The sequence below is a fragment of the Lactuca sativa genome, chromosome 3, assembly GCF_002870075.4.
Source record: "Lactuca sativa cultivar Salinas chromosome 3, Lsat_Salinas_v11, whole genome shotgun sequence".
Classification (NCBI taxonomy): Eukaryota; Viridiplantae; Streptophyta; class Magnoliopsida; order Asterales; family Asteraceae; genus Lactuca; species Lactuca sativa.
In genome coordinates this window covers 278,623,901-278,650,687 of record NC_056625.2, presented here as the reverse complement: position 1 = coordinate 278,650,687, position 26,787 = coordinate 278,623,901, and positions in this window count along the sequence as shown.

Here is a 26,787-nt window from a genome sequence, read left to right as displayed (position 1 = left end):
GTTTTCATAGATTTAAAACTTAAATTTCTTTTTCGTTTTTCGTGGTGGAAATTAGTGAATCGTCATTCACTTACCTTCAAATATTCTGCAACTAGATTACGTCATCCCTTTTCTAGGTTGTAGCGTATTGTGTTGGGTCCTAGCCTTAGTATCTCATTTGGGAGATTTACTAAGGACTCAATCAATCAACTAACTTGAATTCGTTTTCTCCCGTTTTGTAGATGTCAAAGTTCGACAACTATGGTCTTCCCAAATCCCGTGGAACAAGCTTTCCACATGAAGATGATATTCCACGATTCGATCGAGGAACAAGAAATCATGCTTCAATTCCTCCACCTCCTCCAATTATTCTCCCTAACCCACAAGTTCGAAGGCTTGAAAAGTTCAAGATCACTCAAGCCCTTTTGGCAAGTAAACATAAAGAAAGAGAGAGTCGGTGTGTGCACACGTCCTAGGGATGAAGTCACACATTGATAGGTTAAGAATATTGGGATCCGTTGTCTGTGAGGAGACGACTGTTGATTGGGTTCTTCAGTCACTTCCTAACTCATATATTGAGTTCGTGAGAGAGTAGTATGTGATGAACTGCGACGTGACCCTTATAGATCTCACCTATATGCTTATTGCTGCTGAATCAGCAATGGTTTGGCGCAATAGAAAAAGCAAAGTTGATTGGTGAATCTGCCTTCAAGACCTCTATGGATATAAACAATGGCAACGAAAGACATGCTATGATCAAAAAGTTTGATCATAAGAGAAAGGCAATGTCTGAACTAGTTCCATGTCCTGTTCCAAAAGAGTCAATTTGCTTTTATTGCCAAGAGAAGGGGCATTGGAGACGAAGCTGCCCCATTTACCTAAGAGATCTAAGAGATGGGAGAGTCAAAACGTATGGCTTTGCTTTAGGTAAAATCCATTGACTAACTCTTTTAAGCTCCTATTCTAGATTCTTAATACATAATGTGATAAGATTACAATCGATGTTTTGTAGGATCGAAGAAAAGAAAGGAAGCTTAAGGGAAGAAGCGAGCATAATCTAACCGTGAAGGAATGTATTTCGATCGCATTACTTGAAGATTAGATTCTTGAGATACTACTTAGAGTTAGAATTAGATTGCTAAGAAATATGTATTAGCATAGTTTTTCAATGAATTTCATTGTAAGGACAAATTTTTTCTGCAATAAAATAAATTTTGATTTTATATTATTTATTTATCCTTGCAATGGCGTGTATGAAAAATTGATGTTTGAATGTTTATATTATTAGCAATAATGGATTTGATTCTTAATTATGGAAATGTCAAAAATTTACCAAATAAGGAGAGTTTCTCATCGCCCAAGTTTCAATTGGACAAAAACTTGGAATCATGAAACTTGGTTGCACGATGAATGAGAAATTTCATATTTGGAAATTAGACTAATTCATTGACAAAGTGTCAAGTGAAGGACTAGGAGATCGAGCACACAAAGTTGCGTGTTGATCAAGTCCACCATAAGAGTAACAAAGATATTTGTCAAGATTTACTAAAGGTTTAATAAATATGATTATACTTATAAGATTAAGTGTAATTCGGAATTGATTGAAAAAGTTTAAATCAATAGCAGAACGAATAAGAAGAATCAAGTAGGCAGAAAGATAAAAGTTTCTCCATTCTAAGAAGAAGGGAGAGTACCTTTTATGCTTTATGATAGGTCTTAATGATTAAGAACCATATCTCAATTGATCCTCTAAGCGAGTCTTAGTACAATTATATGTCTAAGAAGAGGAATCAAGAATTGAAGAAATGGTTAAATCAAGAAGTCAATCATACTTCATTCCAAACAAGTCTTAGAGTTAAGATTGTGACAATGAGTGAAAAGTATTAAGAAGGTTTATAACATTCATCAAATGAGGAAAGTTGTGATGTCTTGCATAAGACAAAGACCAACTAGGACCTATTTATGAAGTGTTTTGATAAAAACTACACTAACTCTTGAATATTTGTTTGTCAAGAAATGTTTATTGACAAGAGAATCTTATGTGTCAAGGAGTCAGTGGGAGTCTTAATGGTCTTAAAGGTTTAAAAACAAATCAAAATAAACGTTATCAATCATCACTAGCACACGAGTTGAGGTTTACAACCTATCGTGTTGACACTATTTTGTTTCAATGCCATTCCAATTGAGTCAATTATGCATGTGAGTTCTATGAGTTCTCATTTCAATGCATAAAAGGCAGGCACCTTGATCAATGGAAAGTACATTGATAGGAAAGGGTGAGCTGCTTAACTACTTAGAAGACATGGTGGGAAGCTGTGTTACCATAAGACAAGAAATCAAGATTAAGAAAGTTCGGTCCATATGAGTTTGAATTTTCCGTAAACTTTGGTTATTAACAAATTCACATGGATAGGAACACATACACCATTAAAATCTAAGTGTCATAAGATTCCCTCCTTCATGAAAATGGATGTGAGGAAATGCTTTCACTAAGAAAGATTTTAAAAAGATAGTGATTGTGAAAATTGTATTCTCGAAGTCGATTATGGTTACGGTATCCCTTTCCATTATTTGAATTGTGAGGTTTGGCAATTAGTCTAAATTGTTTAGACACACATATGAGCTATCTAAAGGAAAGGTGTATAAGCTTAGATAAAGGATTATCAAAGCATTAGGTATTAGAAACATGAACTTAAGAAATTCAATAGAGTTAAGCTGTTTCTGAATACATGTCAAAGCTAGTGGGAGCATAAGTGTTCTGTTTTATAATAATAATCATGATAGTGGGAGCATAAATGTTATGATTGTATGATTATTATGGAAAGTATTGCAAGTTAGCAATATTAATTATAGAAAACAATAGTTATACTTTGCAAAGTTGCAAGAGTTGAAAAGTTGTTTTGCTATAATTAAGGGAGAGGATATTATGCTTCATTTCAAATCTAAAGGCTTAGGTTGTGGAATGTTAATAATTTAGTCAAGGAAACATAGTGTGTTCTCAATTTTCGATTATGATTACAACATTCCTCTTCATAGTTCAAATATTGAGAACGTAGCACATAAAAATTATGGCAGAAGATTGATAAAGTATCAAATCCTTATGTAAGCCATTATGCATTGTGTCCCATATGCTTCGGGTATAGGATCGATTGCAAATGCTATAATATTTGACCATTCTAAAATTTTCCAAATTTCTAGTGCATTTAGAGGGAAAAGGACAAGAATCGGTTTTGACTAAGATAATTAGACAACTATCAAAGGACAATCCAAAGTTCGCCGAGGATTGGTCGCTTGTGAGTAGTTGGAAGTATAGTATTGGATGGAACATATCGACATTATTATGAATAGAAAAGATTCTATTAAGAGTGAGTTGTCATATGGAAAATATGGAAACGTGTCCATATTGGGAATTGAATATTGAAAATCTATTTCTAGATTAGAAACTTTTATGTAAAAGGATGTTCAAAGGAATGTACTTTGAGTGAGAGACATCATATCTAAGGAATTGTATTATAACAATCTCTGATAGAGGACTTTGTAATATCGTTGGCAATAGTCTTTGTGACTCTTTGTGCTATGACATTACGAAAGGATCGTTGCATAAAATGTTAGAATCTAGCATATTTCATAAGTAACAAGAATTTGATATTCTTTCACTTATGTAGAAGGATTTGGAGTTGTGAAATGAGTATGATTGGAAGTGTGTTCATTTAATCTATTTTACAAAGTAAGAACCATAAGTAAACATTGTGTGCATGATAAGAGCATGGGACAAGTGTAATAATTCAAGTAAGAAGTTGATTGCCCGAAACAACAAATAATGAGTAATCGATATGGTGATAAATAAAAGATGTTTTATTTATACTCAAAGGTTTGAGGCCATATGGGATTAGAATTATTCTTGTGTTTCACTTTGCATGTTTTGACTTCTTGAATAATTTAATTGGTTTAGAACAGTCAAATTATTCGAACGGGCCACAGTCGTTCATATGTTGGAAGTAGGTATGAATGAAGACTGTCGTGAATTGGTGTGTGGATTGTCTAAAGTGTATTAGACATAAGCAAATGTTTGCTGCAACGTTCATAAGTGCTTATGAATAAGATTTGAGCATTGGATTAAACCCACGCTCAGTTGGATCACTCCATGAATTGTATCACAAGTGATTGGTGAGACGATAATATCTTATATTCTTGAAACCGAGATGTGTGGGTTGTATCTTGCAAATTGGTTGCACACTGATAATATGTAAACGCACCAGTAACTTGGTGTTATAAAACATATTGTTGTGTGTGATTCGGTGAGTAAGTGCAAGCGAGCATTGAATCAAAGTTTATCCGTTCCTTTTATCCAAAGTAGGATAAAAGCGATATCTTTGGGCCCCTCGATGATTTATTGATGACAAATGTAAATGCTTGGCCGGGCTAGGGCTAATTTGATTTGTTCAATTAGTCAGTCGTCATAAATCGGAAGTCGAGAAATGGTACAGAGAGAATGATTAGAAATCATGTCTTATATGATATCTAGAATGGAGGAATATATGATCCCTTATCTAAAGGACACGCATATCAGATATGATCAGAGTTGACAGCGGCTTTGGAAAGCTACGATTACATATCAGGATCTGAAGTCATACGCAAAATAGTTATTAGACTTATCCAAGTGGGAGACTGTTGGATTAGTGTCTAAGTCCATAACTATTTTGGTATGTACTTGACCCGATGGTGCATGGTCCTTTTGGGTTGCCTTCACCAAAGAAACTTGATAGGATGAATTATGGAGAGAAAGGATTAAATATGATTTATTAATATATTATGGGAATAATATATTAAAGGAGAAATCATATTGTTTAATTAATATTAGGCAAGAATTAATAAGAATTAAGTTTGTGACTAAAAGAGATTAATTAAACTTAAGGGACTGGAATTGTAATTATAAGATAATTGCAATTTGGACTATGGATTGCCTTATATTAAGGAGTGGACGAATTCTATGGGGAAACCCATTAGAAATCGTCCAAGGCCTTTAAGGAAAGGAGTCCATGGGTTGCATAGGGATTAAGCATCCAAATTAGGGTTTCCTTGTTAGATAACCCTAATAGCCTCATTATATATAGAGCCCTTATGCCCCAAAAACGTGAAATAGCTTCTTTCTAGGGTTTCCACATGTTTTGTGCAGCCTCCTTCTCTTCTCTTCTTCATCCTCTTGCTCTTGGTGTTTGTGAACCATTAGAGGAGTGACATTTGTGACTCTAAGCTTTCTAAAGTCAATACAAGGAGGATTTGGGATTGTTATTGCTACATAACAATCAAGGTATGATCTAAACCCTAAATATATGTTATATTGATTATCATATTCTAGATCTAGGGTTTATAGTCTTGGATAAATTGCATGTACAATAGAGAAACCTAGATCCAAGCATTAGGGTTTGTATGAGCACATAGGATGTTCTTATAAGCAAAACCCATCAGGAAGGTGTTATGAATACCATTAAGTTCTTCGGGCAATTCCAGCTTGTAAGCTTGGTTCCCAATCTTCTGAAGAACTTTAAATGGTCCAATAAACCTTGGACTTAGCTTTCCTCCTTTCCTGAATCTTATAAGTCCTTTCCACGATGAGACTTTAAGCAAAACATAATCCCCAACTTCAAAAATCATTGGTCGTCTTTTCTTGTCAGCGTAGCTCTTCTGGCGATCCTGAGCTGCTAACATTCTTTCCCTAATCACCTTCAATTTCTAAGCAGTCTCATGGACTATCTCGAGGCCCATAAACTGCTTCTCTCCGGCTTCAAGCCAACAAGACGGCGTACAACACTTATGTCCATACAAGGCTTGATAAGGTGCCATCTTGATGCTCGAGTGAAAACTATTGTTGTAGGAGAATTCTACCAGAGGTAAGTGCTCGTTCCAGTTCCCTTGGAACTCGAGGGTACATGCTCTCAGCATATCTTCCAGTGTTTGAATTGTTCTTTCGCTCTGGCCATTGGTTTGCGGATGGTAAGCAGTACTCAAACACAACTTTGTACCCAACTCCTCTTGTAGACTCCTCCAAAACCTCGACGTGAAACGACTATCACGATCTGATACAATTGTAAGAGGAAAATCGTGAAGTCTTACAATTTCCTTCACGTAAGCATTTGCAAGCTTATCTATAGACCACTTCTCGTTGGCTGCTATGAAGTGTGCACTCTTGGTGAAATGATCCACGGCTACCCAAATCATGTCGTGTCTGTTCTTCGTCGTAGGCAGTTTAGTCACAAAATCCATGGTGATGTCTTCCCATTTACCCATGGGTACAGGTAAAGGTTCTAAACTCCCATACTTTGTAACATCGAGCTTCATCGTCGGCCACCAGTAGTAGGGTTTTAGGTCCCTATATGTTTTAGTGCTACCGGGATGAATCGAGTACATGGTCTTGTGTGCTTCTTCCATCAGAAGGTCTCTTATTCCTCCCGTCTTAGGTACCCAAATTCGATCTTGGAATACCTTCAGTCCTCGACTGTTTGTACCGAACATTAACGTTTTTCCCAAACGTTCTTCCTTTCGGTTATTCTTCTCTAAAGCTTCTTCCTGAGCCTTCCTGATACTTTCCACAATTGTCGAGACGACTTCGATTCTCAACGCTCTTCGCCTTTTCATTTCAAGGTTGACTTTACGACTGAGAGCATCAGCAACAACATTTACTTTACCGGGGTGGTAAAGTATCTCATAGTCGTAGTCCTTGAGTAGCTCTAGCCAGCGTCGTTGCCTCATGTTCAACTCCTTCTGAATAAAGAGATACCGGAGACCCTTATGATCAGTAAACAACCTACACTTCGTGCCGTAGAGATAATGCCTCCATATCTTTAGAGCAAATACTACCGCTGCCAACTCCACATCGTGAGTGGGATATTTCTTTTTGTGCTCTTTCAATTGTCGAGATGCGTATGCTATCACCTTTTCTCTTTGGGTTAGAACACTGGACTTCTCGTATTGAAAAGTCGCATTTGGAGAACTTAGCGTAAAGCTTCTCCTTCTTTAACACTTCCAACACTTCCCGTAGATGCTTGCTGTTGAGAGAAAAACTTGGAGACACACTTGAACAAACATTAGAACAAGTTAAATGCAGAATAGTTAATCTCTAAGGATCTAAAAGCTCAACAATAATAAATTTAATTAGTTAGATAATTAGATAGTTAGTTGCGGAAAGTAAAGAAAGATAAATGACAAAAGTTATATAAAGAATACACTTAAACTGATTCATAACAAGGAATGCAGTCACTCCAAGTTAGTAAGTGAGATCAAGTTTAGTGATTAAGTCTAGAAGACTTGCTCCGAAGAGAGGTTATGTTCCAGCAGTAGTTTGAGTGTGATAAAGATAAGAGAGATAACTGATGAAGATAAGAAAGATGAGAAATCTTGTGTATTAAGAAGTTAAGAGTTTTCACACTCACATATATCACAAGTTTTTAATACATAAGAAAGAGTCTCTATTTATAGAGTTTAGAAAAGAACAACTCTATGAGCAGTTGTGCAAGACATGCCGGACAATAGAGTGAATTACATAGTAAGGAAATAACTAAGACTGTAGATAAGTAAGACTTGAATACTCAAGATTTTGCTGATGGAGAATGGTTGCGGTCTCAGTTGTAGAGATTGACTCCGGTGCTGAATTGGCTGCGGGTACTGAACCGTTGCGGTAGATAAGTTTAAAAGGGTCACTTTCATGTTTCAATAATTTCCCCCTAAGTGACCTTTTTAACTTTGGTTCAGTTATCAAGTTTGAGAAACTTGATCAAAATCCACCAAAATTTTCTAACATTTTCCAGCCACAAGATTCTTCTGGAGATCTCGAACTTGACTTCTGAAGTAGTGTGTTTTGATCTTTCCACTGCGGTCTTGCATATGTCAAGTTGCTTCTTGGGTAGGCGATGCATGGCATTCCTCGAAATGAAGTATTTTACATTGTCCGTTTTCCGTTTGAATATGATGCCAAGATCTGGGAAGTTGGTTGCGCCTAGAGATCTTTCTTCAAAACCTTCTGTAAGCATTGACACTTGTTCAAGTGGTGGAAGGTCAAATTTCTTGACAATGGTGGGGTAGATGTCCGCATCAATCTTCGCAAAGTCACAGACAGTTTCCTTGAGGAAGGATTTGGCTTTGTCGAGAGCTATCTGCATCTTAGGATGTTTCTCTGCCTTGTTTTGGAAAACTCTGGCAATGAGAAATATTTCTTCAGGGTTCGTGCAGGGGAAGTCTGCCTGGGTGCGGATGTAATCATGCTCTCTTCTGGTCAGAGTGAATTGAGCAAAGTCTGCTTTCATAAACTTCCGCATCTTGTAGTTCTTCACTGCGGATGGTCTATCGTTAGACCAAATGTTTTCCACTGAAGAGCCATGCTTCGCATAGAATCAAGTCAGTCTTTCGAATTCCATTGGCAGATGTTTGTGATCAGGAAGACTGTGGTCGAAGGAGTCAAAGACAACAAAGTACTTGGCATTGGGAGAAATTGGAATATTCCAATAACCATCTGATGGTGGTTCAGCATATGTGAGTTGGGGAGTGTAGTCTTCATCAAGTAGCCTGCGGAGAGGATTGACCCATGATTTGATCAGCGATTCATCAATCATAGTGTCAAAACCGCATTCTCTCCATATAATTTCAGCTAGCTTGGCTGCTTTCCAGTCATGTTTCCTCTGGGCAGTAGCAGGAGAATCTGTAGAGCTTTCTGAGGACATATATTCTTCAAGATTCTTTAGATGAGGAGGCATCAGAGGACGGTTTACGTTGTTTTTGGGTGATGAGTGGGGAGATGAAATATTTTGAGATGGTGGAGGGGAAGGCTGCGGAGTGGGAATTTTATTTGTGGTGATTAGAGGGCTCTGTCGGATGGATGTATTTGAGCGCTCACCGCGATCACCACGATTGTCTTCTCTATCACTTCCCCCTCTTGCGGAATGCAACCCTGGTGCTTCCTCAAGCCATTGTTTCAGTCCATCAACTTTGGCACAAACCTCAGCAAAGTGTGTTTTCATTGATTCGGCCAGGTGGGAGTTATTTGGAGCGGCAGAGTTGTAGAGCAGCTTGTGAATATCCTTTGTGAGCTGCAATATATCTGGACCATGAAAGTTTGATGTGAGGGATTTCTGCATGCGGGCGATTGGTGCATGAAGAACAGAAATCGTGGACTCATAGGCAGTATGAGTTTCCCCTATTGCCTTTTGGGGATGGGTAGCTTGATCCGCAATGGCTGTTTGTAAGCCTTGTTTGATTGCGGTGACCTCAGTGATGAGGCGTTCCGCTGCGGCCATGAAATCTTAATCGTCGGCCCTGTGGTTGGTGTCGGGAGATCGTATTCCCATTTCGACTTTGAGAGAGATGCGCTCAGCGGCCATATGCTCTCTCGTTTCTAGTCGTTTGATGTGCTCAATTAGGGATTGCGGTCCTAGAAGATCTTCTGGTGGAGGTTGAGTAGGCTTAACTGCAGCCAAAATTTGATCAACTTTGGCTTGAAGGTTGAGGAATTCTTTATGAGTGACCGCATCTTTCTTCTTTTTCTTCTTCTTTTCTTTAGGCTTAGAAGTGGAGTGCTGATCAGAACCACTGGATTCTTCTTCTTCCTTGAACATCATGAGGTCATCATCTGATGGATTCAGTTTGTTGACCTCTTGGATGTCTTCATCATTAAAGCCGAATGTTGGGGCCGAGATGAGTTCAATAGCTGGCTCTTCGTCTTGAGATGGGTTGACTGTGGTAGGTGGAACAAAAGTTGAGGAAGGAGGAACATTTGATGTACCTGTGGCTGCGGTTGAGGCTTGGACTTTCAGCACAATTTCAGCCATTTGGTCCATCCATGTCTGAACTTTAAGAATTGTTGCAGCAGTGTGGGCGTTGCTGATGGCATTTGCCCAGTATCTGGCTACAGACAGAATTTCTTGCTCCTTCTGCTTTTGTTGTTTGACATGCTACTCCTTGCGGGCTTGGAACGCCCTTTTGAAAGCAGCATACTTCCTGATTTCAGCATCAGTGGTTGGTTGATACCGACTCCAAGAATCATTCGAGTCTTCATCGTCAATTCCGTGTTGTCGCACCAAGGTGTCCCTTGGGTTCACGGATCCTTGCACATTAGTGCTCACCGTGCCTAAACCACCTGATACAGATGTAAGCAGAGTAGGATTTCCTGGGCTTCCTTGGTCTCCTTAACCCATGGTCAAGTTTGGCCTCGGCCCAGTTCTGGCATGGGCGAAAGAGATGCCCTGCGGATGGAGTGGTGTTTGTAGTGTTTGGGATACTTGCAAGAGGATGGAGTCTAACTCCTCAGAAGAAAAGATGTGCAGCCTGAAATCCCTTGAGACCTTAGGGCGATTACCAGTTTTATCTACTTGAGATCCAACTGGGGGGCTGTCTCCACATTCAGAAGAAGATGAGGATGAAACAATCTCACAAGATGAGTTTTAGTGGTATTCGAGGGTGGCATCGAATGGATGTGCGGCCATCCCAAGGACTACCGCAGCCTTTTGAAAGGCGTCAGTATCAGTCTGGTCACGTATATGGCTAGTAGTTTCAGTTGTCTTTCTTTTCTTGAGTATAGATATGGGTAGTCTATCTGCCTCAAAGTCACTGCTCGATACAGTGGTGGTTTTGGTTTTGCGTTTCTTGGAGGGTGCGGTTTGTTTTGGAGCTTTCTTTTTGGGTGTTGTAGCTTTCTTTTTAGACGCTACTGATTTTCTCCGTAGAGAAAGGTTAGAGAGTGTAGTGGCAGAGGGGGCTGCGGTACCCTCAGGAAGAATAGTTGAAGAAGGAAGAGGTGGGGTAGAAGGGTATGGGATAATACCTTCCATGGCCTCAATATGATATGAGACATCAGCATTCTCAAGACCAAGCAGTGAAGGAATGTGTGTGGGGAGCCTGCGGATAGGTGCAAAGTAGTTTGATCAGAGGAAGGAGTATACCTTTTGAGATCCTTAGTGACAAAGAAATTGATGTCACTTCCCATGTCGAGACTAGCATCCGCATGCAGATCAGAAATACACAGAGACCAAAAGCGAGCAAAAGTGAGCTCGGTTGGGTTTTCCTTTGGTTGTCCTTTGGGAATGTACTGAAGGAAATCATCCTAAAGAATTTGACCGTAGTTGACATCATGGTCGGTGAAGATGCTCCATACAAGTTCACGGAGCTCGAGTCCCATGTTGTCGATGCCTCCGGTTTTGCCAGATAGACATCGGATGACGAAGTGGCATACAAACTGCCAAACCGCAGGCAACTGATTTTTCTTAAACTCACCAACCCCTCGGATTGGTTTCTGGTCCCATTTGGTACAGTGCGGTAGTGATATCGGATAAGGATGGAGTGAAGATTTTGATGGAGGGATGGATTAACAGGTTAATGGAGGTTAAGAGTTTTTCTTTGGTCAAGATGACCAAGGAATCGTTGACGAGGTTCAGATGCACTTCTTGAGGATTTTCCATTGGTCTGTATGCAGACAAATCACATTTGAAAAGTGTAGAAACGGGAACTACATCGGTGAATGTGTCGAACGGGCCAAAAAGGATGTGATTCTTGAGATGCTTGATCATCAGTTTTGTTGGAGCATTGTAAGAAGGATGAACGTCAAACATAGCCCTGAAGTTGCTTGAAGCGATTTTTGGTGATGTGGAACCGGTTTGATTCATTGAACTTGAAGCCTTGGATTGCTTCTTAGTTGCACCAGATTTTGCCATTGAGAGTTATGAGATGGAAGGTCTTGAGAGCTTTTGTGAGTTCTTGGAGAGTTGAGAGAGTAATCAATTATCAGAGAGCGTAAATGATTATAGAGAAGAAGAAGGATTTATAAAGGGGGGTAAAAGAATTTTAACCCTAGGTAAAGGATAAGAGGGGTAAGAAGTTGAATGGGGTTTTGGGGGGAATCAACGATTCTGGAATTGAATCTCAACCACACGAATATGAAACGGTTTTTTGAAGACATTTGAGAAATCTTAAAAGGAGGATTTACATTTAATGGTGGAGTGGATGCATGGTAATACGTCAAGTAATCGTGGGTTGATGAGAGAGAAAGTTGAAACTGATTGGACGTGTTTGGGAGAAGAAAGCACAAGTTGAAAAAGGATCGATTTGGGAATCATTCTTTTTGGCAAGATAAAGTGACAGTTTCTAAAGGGAATTTTTGTATTTTATTTAAAGAAGGATCATTAAATAGCACACAAGGATTCAAGAGTTAATAAATCGTTTGGAATTTATTTGAGATGGTTGCGGATGAATTCATCAAAGCCGTTGAGAAACTCCATTGCGGATGAGAAAGAAGGATTTCGGAGAATCTGTGAGACAAACACTTGTACAAAATTTAGAAATAAAGGAACATTAAGACCCATGAGAGATACGTATGACATATGGTTGCGGTACCTAGATTGCGGTATCAAAACCATCTATCATATGTAATTCTCAGTTAGAACCGTAATGGGGACCAAAGACGGTCTACGGTAGCTAACACTTCAAAAAGAACTGCGGGTACGGATTCATCATTCCCAACATATGTAAGAATGTATTGAGTTTTGAAGAGTCAAGAGCTTTTGTAAAAACGTTAGCGATCTCTTCATGAGTAGGAACAAAGATGAGTTCAATATTACCTTTCAAAATATGATCTTTGATGAAATGGTACAGTAACTCAATGTGTTTCGTTTTGGAGTGCTGAATAGGATTATGAGAGATAGCTATAACACTTTCTGAGTCACGGTAAATTGGTATCCACAGCATTCTGTACCCGTAGTATAGTAATCGTGTCTTCATCCAGAGAACTTAGGAACAGCAGCTGGCTGCGGCTACATATTCTGCTTCTGCGGTAGATAGAGATACACACGTTTGTTTTCTTGAAGACCAGCTTACAAGTCTTCCGCCTAGAAATTGACATCCACTTGAAGTAATTTTTCTATCGAGCTTACAACCTGCATGATCCGCATTGGTGAAGGCTTGGAGACTGAAGTCGTTGTCTGCAGGATACCATAAACCCATAGATTTGCTTCCTTTAAGATACCGGAGAATTTTTTTAGCTGCAGTCATGTGAGACACTTTTGGATCAGCCTGGTATCTTGCACATACACCTGTTGCAAAGACAATGTCAGGTTTTCTTGCGGTGAGATACATTAGTGAACCAATGATGCCTCTATAAGTCTTGTGATCCACAGGTTCACCAGAGGGATCAACAGAGATCTTATATCCGAAGGCCATAGGGACTTTAGCAGAAGAGCAGTAATCCGTTGAGTATTTCTTCAGAAGTTTTGTGGTGTATTTTTCTTGATGAATGAAAATACCTTGCTGAATTTGTTTGACTTGAAGACCTAGAAAGAAGTTGATTTCTCTATTCATGCTCATTTTGAATTTGTTAGTCATGAGCTTTGCAAATTCATCTACCATATCTTGATCAGTAGACCCAAAAATGATATCATCAACATATATTTGTACCATCATAAGGTGGGCACCATTTGCTTTTCTGAATAATGTGGGATCAATCAATCCTCTTTTGTAACTAGATGAGACAAAAAATTCAGAGAGTGTCTCATACCAAGCTCTTGGAGCTTGTTTCAGGGCATAGACTGCTTTTTTGAGCTTATAGCAGTAGTCTGGAAATTCATCATTTTCAAATCCTAGAGGTTGCTGAAGGTAAACTTCTTCTTTTAGTTCACCATTGAGGAAGGCACTCTTCACATCCATTTGGTGTACCTTGACATTTTTGTGGGCTGCTGTGACAACCCGATATTTCGAGTCAATGTAATGTAAAACCGATCAAATTTAGGTCAAAATGTAACCTTCCTAAAATCTTATTCGGACTAAATAAAGTAGTAGGAATCATATCAAGGTTTGCGTACATAAAAAGAACGTCCAAATCTGACTTCGTATGAGGAAGTTATGAATTTTTGAAGAAATTCCTTAATCACGTCATTTTAATAAATAAATAATAAAAATAATTTCGGAATTTGCCAACGGAATCTAAACGAAAGTTGTAGATCATGGTCTCACCTTCGCGTGGATATAAAGAACGTCAAAAACGGAGTTCGTATGAGGGAGATATGAATTTTTGAAGTTTATTTATAATAAATATAAATTTAATTATAAATTCCCGGTAATATCCGATGGGGAGTCATCGGATTGGACCGAAGTACGCCCTGCGTACTTTCGTACGCCCCGCGTATTGAGATCGAGGGTCTCGGATTGTCCACGTCGCACTATCCGAAGAATCTAACCCGTCCGACCCGTCCGAAGCTCCGACCCGTCCGACCCGCTGTCCCGTCCGACCCGCCGTCCCATCCGACCCGCGTACCCAGCAACCCGTCCCATCCGAACCGAGGCAGTCGAGGCTTCGGTCATGCATGACGTACGCGTACGCGCTGCGTACGAGCATACGCCCCGCGTTCGGAGGCGGTTCAGCCTTCCTATAAATAGGATGCGAGGCTTTCCGAAAATGTTGCTCATTTCTCTCCTCTCTCTCACAACCTTGCCTCGTTTTTCGTGCCCGTTATAACCCGAAGCTCTAGACTTTTTGCTCAAGTCCCGAGGGTCGATTTTACTCCCGAGATTCCCGAGAATCCCGAGAAAAATCCGTTTTCCGAGACGAAACTCTGCTCGGTTTTCCATCTCGCTTTCTTCAATCAATCAAGTGAGTTTCATACCCCTTAATCAACCTGTTAAATATTCTAAATGCTTTTATATGCTTTCAAAGGGGGGGAATACAAGTTAAATACTTATAGTTATTGTTTCAATCACATGTGATTGCACTAATCACATGTGATTAATAACTAGGGAAATCAGTGATTTTATCACTATTCAAACTATCTATCAAACTGTTTTACTTCTAAATGTTTTCCAAACCCATTTACTTTTCGAATTTACACTGCAACTATGATTTAAACAAATGTTCCTTATACTTACTCTGTTTTAATCAAATCTACGCCTTCAAATTGTTTTATAGATTGACATCAAGTCAATCTTTCTTTAAAAATAATACTTATGTTTCAAATGTCTTATAAATACTTATTTATGTTTTTATATTATAAGTTGCATGCCCATACATGTATAGACGTATAAATAATGTTTAAAGGGCTTAAGAAGGCCATCCACCCTATTTCCTTTTCCTCGATTTGGATGTGGTCTGGTGGGATTTTGGGTGACCATCCGAAGGTCGTTTCCATGTTAAGTATATATCAAATATACATATATAGACATAAAAGTACTTCCATAACCATACGTACTAGACGCACCGTTAACAAGTTACCATCGGGGTAACACAGAACCATACTATTACAACTGCTAGATCAACGAGTCAGTTCATTCATGAGTCTATACTAGGAAGAGAATATATACAACTATACTACGAGAACATATACAACTATACTACGAGAACATATACAACTATACTAGCACAAGAAACATTTCATCACATATGCAAGAATACGATAACAAATGTGATCCACTGTATCGGAGCATGCCTTAAATGTCATGGCCCGAGTTGTAGCCAGAATTCTCTTGGAGGAAGAGCGTTGGGTTTGCGTATAGATCTATACTGGATTGACTATCCTACACCTTGCTGCTAGCTACAGCCGGACCTGCAGGTCTGCGGGTGCCAAACGTCATTCCGTTATTACGACCGTTCTTTATGTCGTTGTTATCAGTCGATAGTATGGTGCAATTATCACATTATACCTTAATATAAATCCGGTTTAAGGTAGTAGTAATTAGTACAACAGTAGTTCTTATTATACAAAACTACAGTACTACAATGATTTACCCATTACATATTTTGGTGATAATCTCACTTAAGCATTAATGTACAAACTATATTTTATCAAATGATAGTTATACGTGGGTAATTACACACTTTTACAAGAGACGAGTTTACAAAACATTTAAGCCTCGGTAGAAGGTTACTTTTATAGAAAATATAGGATTTTCTGAGAGATTCAAACTTTTGCAAACACTTTTAAACATTTACTTACATTTTTACAAACTTATACATTGAGACAGGTTCAAATGTTTTTGACAACGAACATTGACACTAAAATACTTATGAACTCACCATTAATGCTGATAAACTCTTTCAAAATAACTTGTATTCTCAGGTCATCAGTAGACAGGTACCGATGCCAGCTTTTGAGATGATGGAGCGTACTCAAGACTCATCTTTTTATTATTTTGATTTACGTTATATTTTTGGTGTCTAGAACTGTACAGAACACGCATGTATTAAATTTATATATTTAATGCAATGGATGATGTTGTTTGCCTATTTACATTTACTGTGTTGTGATTACTTTACATGACGTCCTCCGCCCCAGAACGTTTCCGCCGTTCTTAGTTTTGGGGTGTGACAGCTGCGTATGCTAGAAAGATCCGGATGGCTTCCATTCGTGCTACCGGAGCATACGTTTCATCCTAGTCAATGCCTTCTAGTTGACTATAGCCCTTGGCAACCAGTCTTGCCTTGTTTCGGATGACTGAGCCAGATTCGTCTAGCTTGTTCTTGAAAACCCATCTTGTACCGACAATAGTATGACCTTGTGGAAGAGGAACAAGTTGCCATACTTTGTTTCTTTCAAATTCTTTCTAATCCTTCTTGCATTGCTACAATCCAGTCTGGTTCAAGCAGAGCTTCTTTGATAGTTCGAGGTTCAACTGAAGACATAAATGCTGCATAATGACAATGGTCAGATAAATCTTTGGAAAACCGAGTCTGGATACCTGCTGATGGATTGCCGATAATTTGACCTAGTGGATGGTCTTTTGTTCATACATGAAGACGTGGCATTAGATGATCAGCAGCTGCGATAGAAGGAATGTCTTGGATATCAGAGGAATCTGCGGTTGGGTAAGGCAGTTCTCCCTGGACTTGAGAACATCCTGCTGAATCATCTTGATCTATTAAAGTAGGGTTTTCTTGAGGAGTTGGCAGAGATTGAGGTTCCCCCTGGATTGCAGATGGGAGTTCCTCTGGAACTTGAGAAGGCTCCCCCCTGGAATGCAGATGAAAGAGTGACAATTCTGGGATCGGATCTAGTGTCAATATTCTCTATGAGTTTGTCATCTGAGTCGTTCGAAGGTTCGATTGATGGTGATACTTCACTTCGGGTAGGAATGTAAGCAGCATCAGGCACTGGAACCTCAACGGTTGTAGCAATATCCGGAGTTGAGCTTTCCCCCTCAACCGGAGAGGTGGTAGTATTGAGAGATACTACTTCAGATAGAGAAGGTCCAGATACGTCGACATGTTGTTGTTGAGCTGCAGATGACACTAGGACTTCAGATAGTTTCGCCGTTTCAATGGGATCAAACAGGTCATCATAGTTGATTTCAACTAGATTTAGAGGTCGAGAATTGGTTGGAATGTCACTTTCCATGACTGCAGTTGTTTCGGTGGATGGAGGTGCACTACGGATGTGAGATTCATCAAATTTCACATCAAAGCTTTCAATGATCAACCTTGTTCTTCTAATGAGCACTCGATATGCAACCTTGTTAGTGGAATAACCAAGGAAGATACATTCGTCAGACTTCGGTGCAAACTTATTGAGTTGATCTTTGTTGTTGATCACGAAGCATCTACATCCAAAGATATGAAAGAAACGAACATTGGGTTTGCGATTGTTGAGCCCTTCATATGGCGTTTTATTGAGACGCTTGCACACAATACTTCGATTTTGAACAAAGCATGCGGTTGCTACTGCTTCGGCCCAGAAATAGAGAGGAAGTTGGGCGAAGTTAAGCATAGATCTGGCTGCTTCAACGAGTGTGCGATTTCTTCTCTCTACTACGCCATTTTGTTGCGGTGTATAGGGTGCTTAAAAATTGTGAGAAATGCCTTTGGAAACTAGGAAACTGGTCAGAAGATGATTGGTGAACTCAGTTCCATTATCACTGCGGATGCATCTGACTGGAAGCTTGATTTGAAGTTTGATTTCTTTGATGAAGTTAATGAAGATGTGTGATGTCTCTGATTTGAGTCTAAGAAAGAAGACCCATGTGAAGCATGTATAGTCATCAACAATAACCAATATAAATTTTTTGTGGTGCAGACTGGCTACGATTGAGCGACCGCAGAGATCTATGTGTAGTAGCTCCAGTGGTTCAGAGATAGAAGAATCCATTATCAGAGGGTGACTTGCTTTGGATTGCTTACCGCATTCGCATGCTGGGCAAAGAGTTTTGTTGCTGAATTTGAGAAAAGGGAGACCACGAACCAGTTCTCCTGTGACAAGATTGTTGATGTAGCGAAAATTAAGATGAGCGAGCTTGCGATGCCATAGCCAGCAGACTTCGGATACAGCTTTGGACAGAAAACACAGCTGCGGTTTGCCAATGATAAGAGAAACATCAAGAGGGTACATTGTGCCTTCGCAGCGTGACTTGATTAAGCAGGTGCTGCGATCATTCGTCATTATGTAACAGAATTGATTGTCAAATTCAACACGATGTCCTGCCTTACATAGTTAGCCAACACTGATAAGATTGTGTTTAAGACCTTCTACATAAGCAACTTTCTGAATAGAAAAGTTCCCCGTAGTGAGAACACCATAACCTCGGATGATACCGTTTTCATTGTTGCCAAACGTGACATTTCCACCATTACATATAGGCCTGAAATCCCGAAGGTACTCTAACCTTCCGGTCATGTGCAAGGAGTAGGCACTGTCAACTAACCATTCTTCTTCTTGTTCCTCCTTGCACAAAGCCTGAGATTTAAATGGTTAGTTTAGGCATCCAAACAAGTTTGGAGCCAGGGACGATTGATGTATTCTTGAATGATGCGTGGTCCGAGGTTGCATGGACAGGTCTTTTGTCATTATTTAAACCGAGTCCTGGGTGTTTGTTCAGATTTGGATTGTTACGAGTTTTCTAAAAAGTGTGAGAATTCTGTCTTTGATTTGACTTGACGTGAGATAAAAACCTTTGACAGCTGCACTGACATTTGTAAAAAAAAGGTTTGTCATTGAATCTGACATTATGCTTGGTCAGCGGTTTATGGGGTGTGTTGGACTTGAAATTAGTCCGAGGTGGGTAACTTTTGAGAGATTTGACGTTTGAGTGTTGAAAAGTTTGTTTTGAACGAGGTTTTGTTCGTGTAAATCTTTGGATTGCTCTAGGTGGATTTGATAAAATTCCTTTCCATTTGTTTTGATTTGATCTTAAAAGTGTTGGAGTGGGTAAAACTCCTTTCCATTTTGGGTCAGTTGGAGAGTAGATCTGAAAAACATAGTTTCTGAAAGGTTTGACACCTTTTTGGGTTGTGTCAGAAGTAGCAGATGTGACTTTTGGAACTGAACTTTTCTTTTTGTTTGTTTTCATGAAAGAAGAATTTTTTGAAATGCAATTTGTGAGAACAAATTTTTCTGGACTCCTGGATTTAGGAATTCTTACATGTTTTCTATTTTTTTGAAAAACTTTGTCTGCCTTTGTTTTGAAATATGATTTCCTCTTTGAAAGCTCTTTTTCCCAAGAATTTTGGTGAAACGCAGTCATTGTTATTCAACTGCGGTTTCTTGGAACCTTTTGGAATATTTTGAAAACGTGGGCTAGAATCATCAGAACTTGAAGATTCTGGAATTTGAGAACATTGGCCTACCTCAAAATTTCTATAGGCAATTCGTGAAAAATCGATTGAAGAGTTGTAGTTCCTTGAACTAAAGAGTTGCAGTCAATGTTTTTTAACTGTGGTGAAGATGACTTGACTATTGCAGAGTAGGTTTTAGATGAGACTACGGTGGGACATTTCTGGGACAGTTGATTATAGTTTGAGGACAAGGATGGAAAGTCCTTTGAGACTTCGGGGCCTTCAACGACAATTTCTTCATCAACTTTGGATGAAGGTTGAGAAATGGAGTGATTTGTACCACTGATGGGAATTTGTTCATGTATGTGACTAGAATCTTCAGGCATAATTTCCTCAATGACACAATTATTGCTCAAATTGTGTAATATACCGAAGTGAGTTTTAATATTCTCGGGAAAAGTCTTGTCATTGACAGGGAAATGAAATTCTCTATCAGGAGGGACATACTCTTTGTCTTTGTTGAACCGGGGTGAGGAATCCTTTGCGGTAGGATATCCATTAGACCAACCCCAATTATATGTATTGTCTACGGTTCCATTGTTTACCAAATTTTGAATAGCCTCTGTGACAATCGTCAAATTCTGGTCAATTCAAAGTCAAATAAAGTCAACAAGTCAAACCGGTCAACTCAACTAACCCTTGTGTACTAGGGCTTACGTTATGTGATTACTAAACAACTCGCTATTCTAATGAGAGATCATAAATCGAAAAGTACGTACATCTAGATCTCCTTAACCTAAAACTGTGGTAAGTGACGAACTAAACCGATAAAACAATGTTGCATACTCATCGGGAGTGTGTAAGATCCTTAAACAAGGCTTAACGGGGTTTACGGACCTTGCATTGCGAAGCTGGACACTCACATTTGTCACACACGAAACCGCTCTCAATCGTTTTCACTCTATCTCTTCTTATCGAGAATCTCTCCCAAATCTCTCTAAGTATGTGGAGTCTCTCCCAAATATCTCTTTGTATGAGAAATCTCTCCAAGCATGTCAAATCTCTCCCAAATCTCTCTAAGTATGTGAAATCTCTCCCCAATATCTCTTTGTATGAGAAATCTCTCCAAGCATGTCAAATCTCTCCCAAATCTCTCTAAGTATGTGAAATCTCTCCCAAATATCTCTTTGTATGAGAAATCTCTCGAAGCATGTCAAATCTCTCCCAAATCTCTCTAAGTATGTGAAATCTCTCCCAAATCTCTCTCAAAAGTTTCCGTAACTTTTTGAAGTCATTCGGGTCATTCCGACCCTTAACCGGGTCAAAAAACGGCTTAAAACGGAGCAAAAACGGACAAAAAGGGCTTAAGGACTCGAAACCTCTCTTAGGACCCGAAGCCTCTCTTAGGACCCGAAAGTCCTCTTAGGGACCGAAGCCAAGAAGACCCGAACCCGAAGGTCCTCTCAGGGCCGAACCTCGCTCAAGGGAACCGAACCCGAAGGGTCCTCTCGGGCCCGAACCTCGCATGCCACACCCGAACCCGAACCTTCGGTCCATTTCGGATTCTGATGCCTTCGGACCGAGCCTTCGCTTCTCGCTTCCTCGCCTCCCTTCGTTTCGGACATAGCCTCAGGAGGACCGAACCTCCGACCCCTTTCCGAGAAGCCTCGCTAGAAGTGCTTTTCTTCCCGGTTTTCGACTACGACTTCATTTTAGCTTTGTTTTTAATTTTTTTAACACAGGATTTTCGCTGAAACTTTATTTTAACATATAAGACCCCTTTAATTAATGATTTATCACGTTTTTAAGGATAAAACCTTATCTAAAAGAGTGGGTGAAGTACAAAGGTTGAGTGTTGGCTTTCCTTTATTTTATGACACAAGCAACCTCCCATACCCACTCCATGTCACTATTCCCCATCAGCCCTTACCTAGTCACTTCATTGTACTTTTCCAACCTTTTTCCAACCACACAATTGGTCAAAGGCTAGAAAAGTCTCTTCTCTCCTCACTTCTCTCATTTTCTCTCTTTTCACCAAAAAGATCAAACTCCTTTCTCTCTCACTTCCTCTCTCTAGAATTCGAGATTCAAGGGCTGATCTTGGGTTTTTCCTCCACATTTGGTAAGCAAAATCCATTCTCCTTATGATTATTTCACTTCTTTCTACTCAAATCATGGATATCTTACACAAACTCCATCATAATTGTGTTAGATCTTCGAATCTTCAAGTGATTCTTCAAGTGTTCTTGGGTTGAACACTTCTCTTCTTCAACACTCATCTTCTAAAATCACTCAAGGTGAGTTCATACCCCTACATTTTCATGTTTTCTCAAGTTTTTTTTTGGGGGGCGGGGGGGGGGGGGGGGGGGGAGGGGGTGGGAATACAAGTTAAAACACCAAGAACATAACTAAACTTTGGTAACAGCCTTCATCAGAAAAGTTCAACTCCATTCACAGACTGTTTTGGACAACTTAAACATTTTAGTTTTCAAAACTGTTTTAGGTGCAAGTAGTCCCACTTATTATCTTTAAAATGACTAATTGCACATCTCCACACGATTTTTCTACAATTTATGGTGATTTTTACAAAACAGCCTATCTTTTCAAACACAAATCCGGACCAGTCTGTGAATATGAGCATTTTAATACAAGTTAAATGCTTCCAAAAATCATGATAAAAATTATGAGTAAACTAGACACAATTTAGGAACTCTCAAAATTTACGGATCTAGTTTTCGACTCTGTATGATTTTTCTATGACTTTTCCAAAACAGTGCAGAAAGGTTAAGAGTTAGTTAACAGCTTCTAACTTTCAAAACACTTTGTAACATGTTGAGCAAAGTGCTAAATCTTTGATAACTTCATATATTACATGTATTTCTTGTAGTGGTGTATTTATATAATAGGAAATTACTTACTGAATTTATGAGAATCCTCCATCATAACCATTAGTACAAAACATAGCAAGATAAACATAGCTATATTGTACTATACTTTCGACTTACATAGAAAGGGTTCTTGTACACCACAAATAAACATACTAAACTATAATAAGTATAGTTAGGTTGCATATACATTTCAAACATTTTGATAAACTATAATAGGTATAGTTTATGATCATTTACATTATATAAGGTTTTCACATGAATGGGGTACATTCCAAAGTACCGGGTTTTCATATAAGGGGGTATATTCCAAAGTACCGGGTTTTCATAAAAAGGGGTACAGATACAAAGTACCGGGTTTCCATACAAAAAGGGGTACAAATACAAAGTACCGGGTTTTTTTATACAAAAAGGGGTACAGATACAAAGTACCGGGTTTTTTTTTTATACAAAAAGGGGTATAGATACAAAGTACCGGGTTTTTATACAAAAAGGGGTACAGATACAAAGTACCGGGTTTTTATACAAAAAGGGGTACTGATACATAGTACCGGGTTTTTATACAAAAAGGGGTACAGATACAAAGTATCGGGTTCACATAAAATAGTTATTATGATATTAAAACTATATTTCGTCTAGAATTGTTAGAATTCAACTATAATCGTTGAGCGTATATGCTTGAGTCATATAAGAATTTGGTCTTGATTGGCTTAGAATTGGTGGGGCCCGCCTCATCTCCTGTTACTCGTTGGGTTGTGGACCTAGGGCAGACCCACTATATTCAACGTTTTATCTAACTTAAATCTTATATAGCTTTTATACGCTGGACGATTATAGGGGAAATCTACGGGTCATTCTAGGGTTCATTAACACATCATATAGGAATATTCTGTTCACACATAACTAAGAAAATATTGGATTTTCTGGAAATCAAACTCTATCGATTTTACAAGGAAAACAGTTTCTACTTCAAACAAAACTCTTATGAACTCACCAACTTAATTGGTGACACTTTTTCAAAACTACTTGTATTCTCAGGAAATCAGTGAAACAGGAAAAACTTTAGTGCCTTGAGGATGGGACGTTAAACCGTCAACAATTTACTTTTGTCATCATAATGTAATTGATTTTGAAACATGTAAACATATACTTTGGTGTAACTTTTTCAATTATATTTATGATGGTTGTATTTACTTTGGGCACTATTATACTCGTTGTTGTGATACTATACATGAAGTCCTCCACCCCCGGACGTTTTCACCATCCTTGGTTTAGGGGTGTGACAGCCTCACTTTCATTAAAAAGTTTTTCAATTAAAAGATTCAAGCGTACAATTTCTTTCTGAGCTAAATCTTTTTGATTCAAGGCTACTTCTAATTGAGTTTCACTTAACATTCTAGCATCTTTCTCTAACTCTAGATCTCTTTCTAGCATTGCCATCTTAAGTCTCTTGTTATCCAGTCTTCCTCTCACGTGGAACATCTCTTGGGACGCTATGTTATTCTCATCTATGGCTTTGTTATAGTCTGAAAGGACGGCAGCACAAGTGTCATTAAGATCATCTATGTAGGGTTGACAATCATGCATGCTATATTTTAAAGTTTGGATCATGAGTTTTGCCTGTTCAACGATGCTTAGGGTCCCATCTTTCGCCATGTAGCAGTAGTTTTTGTTCAATATTGTTGACCCATCATCATCCGTAGTAGCCAGCATGCAGATTTTTCCTTTTCTTGTAACACTACTGATGGTCTCTTCTTCATCTCCTGATGACCAAACTTGATGGTCTCGTTTAACTTGAGCCACATATGCCCTTGCTTTTTCTTTTTCTTCTACCTCTTGAGCCATTCTGAGATAGAATGCTCTGTCCTTGACTACGTTGGCCTTACAGTCTTTTGCGAAGTGATTTTCTTTGTTGCATTTGTGACAAATTATAACATCAGTCTTGTCTTCTGATTGAGTACCGAAGTCATTGTTCTGAGGAGACTCAGGTACCTCCTTGGGTTGACTGTTCTGAGAGACTTTAGAATACCGAAAGTTGTTGTTCTGAGGACCGAAGTTACGGTTGAATGGTGGTTTGTTGAATTGTTGATTCTTGCGAAAAGAGGAAGGTGGTATGTGGTTGAACTGTTGGCTAACTAGTGCAATAGCCTTCTGAAACTCTTCTTCATCATCATACTCATAATTTGCTTTGTATAACTGTGACGGGGTGTCATACGATGAAGAGTAAGGTGACTGCGGTGGAGCTTGTACTATGAGAGCAAGTGGTCCCCCAAAGTCATCAAAGTCTTTGAGTACAGTGGATTCTTGTGCTTGAAGTTCTCCATAAAGTTTGTAGAGTGATAAAGAGTGAATGTTTCTGTCACCTTGGACTATCATTTTAGCCGTAGTCCAATGTCTTCCTAGACCATTAAGGAACTGGAGATTGGTTTCATGGTTGCTGCAGATGGTACCAGCATTTGATAACTTTGTGACTATTAGGTTGAATCTTTTGAAGGAGTCTTCCAAACTTTCACCAGCATGAGTTTTGAAGTTGTTGAAGTCGTTGAGTGTGGTCGTGAGCTTCTTATCTTGTGCTTGTTCTTAGCCTTCGTACAAGTTTTTGAGTACATCCCAGATCTCTTTGTCTGACTTGCAGTTTATGATAATATCAAAGTTTTCAGGAGCAACACCACACAAAATTTCATAAAAAGCAACAACATCATTTTCCATTTTATCGAGATCATCTTTGGTAGGACGGCTCATAGTTGGATGACCTCCTCCTAGTCTGGTTGCAGCACCGTCAGTTTGGATTGGTGTGAGAACTGGAACATGTGGTCCTTCTTCCACGGATCTCCATACATCTCTACCCAATCTTTTTAAGTACCTCTCCATTCTTTGTGACCAGTGATGATATTCATTTGCTACTAGTATTGGGGCTCAGTTAGAACCACCAACACTATTGGAGACATTCAGAGATAACGATTATGCCATTTTTGGTTTTTTTTAGAAATGAGCTTTAGTGGTATAGAAAGCTTAATGGGAAAATCAGAGTTCCGATATCCAAAAAGCAACCACTTTGGCTCTGATACCAATTGTTGAGAGAAAAACTTGGAGACACACTTGAACAAACGTTAGAACAAGTTAAATGCGGAATAGTTAATCTCTAAGGATCTAAAAGCTCAACAATAATAAAGTTAAATAGTTAGATAGTTAGATAGTTAGATAGTTAGTTGAGGAAAGTAAAGAAAGATAAATGACAAAAGTTATATCAAGAATACACTTAAACTGATTCATAACAAGGAATGCAGTCACTCCAAGTTAGTAAGCGAGATCAAGTTTAGTGATTAAGTCTAGAAGACTTGCTCCGAAGAGAGGTTATGTTCCAGTAGTAGTTTGAGTGTGATAAAGATAAGAGAGATAACTGATGAAGATAAGAAAGATGAGAAATCTTGTGTATTAAGAAGTTAAGAGTTTTCACACTCACATATATCACAAGTTTTTAATACATAAGAAAGAGTCTCTATTTATAGAGTTTAGAAAAGAACAACTCTATGAGCAGTCGTGCAAGACATGCCGAATAATAGAGTGAATTACATAGTAAGGAAATAACTAAGACTGCAGATAGGTAAGACTTGAATACTCAGGATGTTGCTGATGGAGAATGGTTGCAGTCTCAGTTGTAGAGATTGACTCCGGTGCTGAATTGGATGCGGGTACTGAACCGTTCCGGTAGATAAGTTTAAAAGGGTCACTTTCATCTTTCAACACTTGCCATGCTCCTCTTGGCTTTTCGAGTAGATCAGAATGTCCTCGATGAAGACTATCACGAATTTATCGAGGAATGGTTTACAAACCCTGTTCATCAAATCCATGAATGCTGCTGGAGCATTGGTTAGTCCGAATGACATAACCAAGAACTCGTAATGTCCATATCTTGTCCTAAATGCAGTCTTCTCAATACCCTGCTCTCTTACCTTTAGCTGATGATATCCTGACCTAAGATCGATCTTTGAGAAGTAGCTCGAACCTTGCAGCTGATCGAATAGGTCATCAATCCTCGGCAATGGATACTTGTTCTTCACCATTGCCTTATTCAGCTCTCGGTAGTCTATGCACATTCTCATACTTCCGTCCTTCTTCTTCACGAATAACGCCGTAGCTCCCCAGGGTGATGAACTAGGTCGAATGAAACCATTGTCCAACAGCTCTTGAAGTTCCGTCATGAGCTCCTTCATCTCCGTCGGTGCTAGTCAGTATGGTGCTTTTGCTATCGGTGTCATTCCTGGTAACAAGTCTATACGAAACTCCATTTGCCTATCAGGTGGTAATCCGGGAAGATCTTCGGGAAAGACCTCCGGATAATCACATACAACCGGTATATTCTACACCTCTTTCTTTTCTTTCTTAGCATCGATTACGAATGCAAAGTATGATGCA